Source organism: Dreissena polymorpha, chromosome 14 (genome assembly GCF_020536995.1).
Source record: "Dreissena polymorpha isolate Duluth1 chromosome 14, UMN_Dpol_1.0, whole genome shotgun sequence".
Classification (NCBI taxonomy): Eukaryota; Metazoa; Mollusca; class Bivalvia; order Myida; family Dreissenidae; genus Dreissena; species Dreissena polymorpha.
Genome location: NC_068368.1, coordinates 25,936,946 through 25,942,827, shown reverse-complemented (window position 1 = coordinate 25,942,827; position 5,882 = coordinate 25,936,946).

Genomic DNA, 5,882 nt, shown 5'->3' with positions numbered 1-5,882 from the left:
TGTAGGTCCGAATGAATTAAATCAAATTTTGCAATTGGCAATTTGATAGAAATCCCCATAAAACATTGCACATAGCTTTCTGAAATAAACAGGCCACATTGAACGCATTCACGATATCCAACAGCTCTCTTTGCAAAGACCTATCTAGTGTTTCTTGGCCGTGTAAGATATATAATTAGAACATCGTCACCTAAACATCTACTAATAGAAGAGCATATTTTGGGGAAACAGATTCAATAAGAGTATAAAACGTCCACGATCAATAATGTGTAGTTCGTTAAAGATATCACGGCAGTAAAAACATAGCACTTTAAAGAGACCACAATCTGGTACATTTGGTCAATTGTTGCGTCCGTGACGGACAATACATTTTTAAAAAGAAAGCGTACAAAAAAGCAAACACAAAGTTCTTCGTAAGCTTGTTTTAATCTTAAAAACACATAATCGACAGTCATTCCAGTCAAATACAATACTAACAGTCAGCACTCTAGAGATCAAAATTGCGGATATAAATATGTAATTCAGGGATATCTAGTGTATCAAGTTCGAATTCCGGAAAAAATTGCCGGTAGTCTGGGGCATTAGGTCCCTTACAGGGATACAAGGTAAATCCCCGCTCGAGCCGTAGCTAATTGATTTATTGTAGTCTTTCTAGTTGCAATTTCTGGTGTAGGCCAAGGGCCCAATATCGAAACCCTCCCCCCCTAGCGGGATTTTGGCACACCTATATTTTCTTGAAGCTTAGGGTATATGTTAACACATTCCGGTTGTTGGATGATAAAGTAGCGCTGGATAAGGAAATGGCGGGGGTGTTTCCATGGTAACCACCGATATTTTTAATGTTTAGCATAGTTGTGTTTAAGATTTAAAACCATTGATTATTTTGGTTATAGCACCTCAAAAACAGGTCTGAAATATTATCAATGTATTTATTATTTATAAGGTAAAAAATAAATTTGATTATCTCATTTGCATATTCATGAATATTAATTAGATTATACAAAAATAGGGTTAAAATGCAGAAATATGCCATTATATAGCATATAAAAACCCTTTTTGTTGTCCTTTTTTATGTTGAAATCGTTGAACTAACAATTTGATGTTTGTAAACTATTTATTTATCAAGATACCACTTAAAAGATGCAAAATATTGCTTAACTACAACAAAAAATGTGGGTGTGGTTGAACCCAACACATAAAAACGATATGTTATGAATTATCAATAATCTAATATCATGTAATATGGCGTTGCATTGCAATTAAGGTCTCTAAGACAGACATACAATTGTCAATACATGCACATAACACACACGTTTCAATATGAATAGCTCGAACTACACACTTTAAGTAAATGTTAATGTTTGTTATCCTTGGTTTTGCAAATAAGAGCATAAGCATAGTAGGTATGGCATTGAATTGGTCAGTATTCAATCATAAATTGCAGGGGTTGTGTATCGAACGTTTATCAATCACTGTCATCATCAAAGATCATATCTATGTAGTTGTCAAACTCAACATCGTCATCAATGTCTGAGCCTTTGTCTTCATCATCCGAATTCTGACTGTCTTCATCATCTGGGATCGCAGACAGAATGTCTAACAATTCTGGTGGCTGAATTTTACCCTCCGTCCAATGAAACGTCAGGTTTTCGTTTTCGTCTTTTGTCCAGCCATTGCCGATGGGACCTGGTGTAGTAGCATATGGTACAAGGGCCGCTTTCCATATCAACGACTGATAATTGGCACGAACAATGTGCATTTTCAATGACGAGCGGCATGGTGGTAAAAGACTTAGATCGATTCCATCTGTGTTGGTCAACACATTTGACGACTTCGGCTGGAACTTTTGTCGAAAACAATCAACGCGAAGCTTGTTGATGTCGTCATAATCAGGTTTGTTTGGATGGTACAATTTACATACAAATTGTTCTAGAAGATTGACATCAGTCTCTTTCATGTCTACCTCAGCTCCCATTCTACAAAACACTGGTAGGAAGTTTTCACTCTGTTCTAAGAGCTTCATGGGCTTAATCTTACCTTGGCGAACGAAAGCGCTGGTTGTGTCGCAACCTGTAAACGCATGCAGGCCTAGAAGTGCCTTAGACTGTTCTGCCCCACAGTTTTGTATGATGTCATTGACTCGAATTAGGCGTCTTTTGTTCCCTACTCCAGTATCAAACATGACTTGAATGGCATCTAATTGCTGGACATATGTGAGCAACAGAACTAAAACATCTGTGTCTGGGGATCGCACTATGATTGTTTTATTACTGTATTCCTCAGCGGCATGTTTCAGGTGAAGCATAATCCTGGTATCAGCCTCCTCCTGTGACGAGTACAGCTCATGGACTTGGACAGCATTTGTCTTCACACCGTCTTCACTGGATAAGCATATACACTTTTCACCACTTACAAAGAAAATTCTTCGTCTTTGGAGTGTTGGTGCGTACTTGTCTTTACTTCCTTCTGTAAGGAGCAGTTCAATCAACTGAGTTTTGTTTTCACTGTTGCACATGAATCCTTTCCAATCTCGGGGTAATTTTGTTTTACTTCCTTTTATCAGGAATGTGTCTGAAGCCCCTCTTCGTGTTCTCTCTGTTGACTTGATTGAATCTTCTTTATATGTGTCAGTTACAAAATCAACCCGTTCACATTTTGGAAGGCTCTCGAAGACTTTCTTTGCTAATTCCTCAAATGTTCCTGGCAACCCTGTCATTGCTTGAAGCATGGCATTCCCGTCGAAGATGTAGATCACTTGATTGGAAGCTGGTCGTTCCGGATGGTCAACCCCAGCTTCTAAGCGATGCATCAATTTCGCTTTATCTGTTTTCACAGGACAACCATCTGCCGTGGCTAGTGCCCAGGGAACCGGTCCAAGGGGATAACTGAGGGTTTTGTCTAAGCTAATGTCATGTTGTTCCGAGAGCATTACTAGCTGTCCGAAGAGATTCCGCTCTGCTTTGATCTCAACTACTTTCTTCTGAGACGTCGTCAGTTTCTTCCGTTTCTTTTTGTCATCAAAGGTTTTCAATTTCTGTTTACGCAGTGGTGTATAGAAACTGATTGTTTTTTCTACCAAGCGCTCATTCACAAACTTCGTATGTGCTTGCTGACCAATCTTGTTAGCCTCCAGTATATCCTGTTCAGATTCTTTTTCCAGCGGTTAACCTGATGATATACAATACAGTGCATCTTTATTGTCAACACAGAAGGGATTAACAAAGTTTTCAATCGATGTCAAAACCTTTTGTACGTCTCTCTCAGATGCAGTTTTGTTTGCTTGCCTATTATCCTTGTGTCTGTCGACATCTGTGGTTGACATCTCGGCAAGTTCATATGTCGCCTCTACATAGCTAGCACGAAGATGTCTCGTCATGCACCATCTGTGGTATGCTGCAAAGTTTCTGCTAAATCCTATGATTCCTCCTCTTGATTTGGCATGTCGGTTTATAGTCTGTTCGATTGTGATGTCCACGGCGTTCCTTGTACCCGGGATGTCTGACCTGCTGACACTGAATCCATTCTGTTTGAGAAGGTCTCTTGCCCCTGGATGCGTTGACTCTAAATTTATCAATGTCAAATGGTACACTGACAGGTACTTCGCATAATTCTGGTGATCATACGCAAAGAACAGTGGGCACATCTTTTGGATACATGTAACGTAAAGGTCGAGATCATTCTCCTTTGTTGCACGCAGGAAGGTGAGGATGAGCCATACTTTGTCAATGTAGTCGATCCAGAACTGGGCTGTTTTGCCTAGATGACCTTGTCTCACATTATCTTTGAATTCCAGATATTTCTGGTAGAATTGTACAACATCGACATATGTGAGCATTTCAGCGAGTTTGTCATGATCTGGACATTCGGCTAATTGTTGCATACTCGCTATCGCTGTCTCGTAAAGCTGATAATCACCATCAACGAAAGAACGTGCAACAAATTCCACAAACAGGAGCCTTTCCAAAGCCTCTAAGGTCAACTTATGGACTCTCATTGCTCTGTTGTAGTGTTTCCCATTCAAAACTTGTTCCAAAGAACCACTAGCACAGATACCCGATTCAATAACTATTTCTGAGAATCCACTGCCTCGTAAACGTTTCCCAAGAGCCCCAAGATATGAAGCAAGTGTGTGAAAAGCACCCAGGTGAATAATTGTCTCTTTATACATTGCAGGGTTCTGCCATGTGATAGAGTATGCTTTCTTGGCCACAGCTAAATCAAATGTCACAAATGTATACTTCTGACCAACGACCTCGGATACTTTTTGTGATTCCTGGAGCACTTTCTGCACTGTAGCATTTTCTGTCATAGGAGCATTCACGGGAGGCAGGTATTCAACAACGGACTGTCTCAAATGTTCTGTTCCTGTGGTTAATGACACCCATCCAGACCAGCTAGGCACTAACTGTTTGTCATGAAGTAAAATTTTCCTACACATGAACCAAGCAAAGTCTGACGCTGATGCTAGTTCGACTGTCTCGCATTCACCAACTGCAATACTTGATGTGTTGATAACTGGTTCAGCCTTGTTGGACAGAAAACATTCTGGGATATTTTCTGGTTGATAATCCACTGATCTAGTTCGTGTTATATTGGCAGGTTGCGTTAAGGATTCACTTGGATCATCTGCAACTTCGTCGTCTGCTTTCTCTTGAATGACAATCCCATGTGCAGTGTGAGTAGTTCCAGATCCGGATGGAGTCTCCTCATTCAGGTCGAAGTTATCCCAGCATAAATGGGTAATAATATTGTTAGTTGGTGATATCGGTGCTGGGATACTATTCTCCCTTCCAACAGTGCTGTTGCACATGGCCGTTTCTAATTCTAGTATTTGGGAGTAGGATTGACAATGTCCAAAATGATTCATGAGAGTTAGAATCTCAGCACTACCCGTCATATGCCGCAAAGTCATTCCAAGCAAAAGATGTTTTGGCAATTTGAGTCTTCCATTGGTGACTGCGTGACAAAGGTCTTGTCCAAACGAATTAACAAGTCTCTGGGTCTTATTCGACACAGTCGAGTCATTTTTACCACACAAAAGCACCGTAAGAAAATGTTCCAATAAACAAGGCATGTTTTTTGACATTGACAATAAGTTTGATGCCCTTGGTGGCCATTCACTGAATGATTGTCCCTCCTTAAAGTCCAATATATTGCGTCTAAGCATCATGGCGCAATCTTCAACAACACGTTCATCGGATGCTGCCAATTCGAATGCTGTCTCTACAGCCTGACCTTTTAAGATGTTGCTAGAGTAGACAAGCTCACTCCTATAATTTGGTTGCCAAAACTGAATTTGACCTTGAAATTCTCGTAGCAGTTTATTCTTTAGTTTATCAGTTTTGTATGATGGGTTATAGAACTCCGGGCTGTTATCCATCATGAACTGCAAGTACTTTTCGCGTAACATCGTCATACGCATTACATTTCCGCCTTTAACAATAGATTGCTTTACGTAATCACATATGTACGTAAAAGCATTAGCATGAGCTTTGGTGAGACCGTCGTCAATAGCACTTTCCTCTAAGCTTTCCCGTGCTCTGGTGTACGCTTTCCTGCAAGTCGAATGGTAGCATACCTCTTTTGCGATGAGATCTACATTTCTGATTTTACATAATAAATTCTCATCACGCTTTCGATCAGCAGCATCCTTTATACTATTTTCAGCTGTAGCAGTGAGACATTTAGTAAGCTGTTCTTCCTTTCCTTTGATCGACTTGCGTACTTTTCCACAAAATATACACTCGTATGGAAAGAGTGTTGATTTTTTGGATACTCTAGACCGTTTTGATGCACTAGGATACTGAATTTTGGATTCATCGCAGGATTTCCTCTTGAGATAGCTAGATGAATTTGTAAAGCTTTGGTAACACCATCTATGT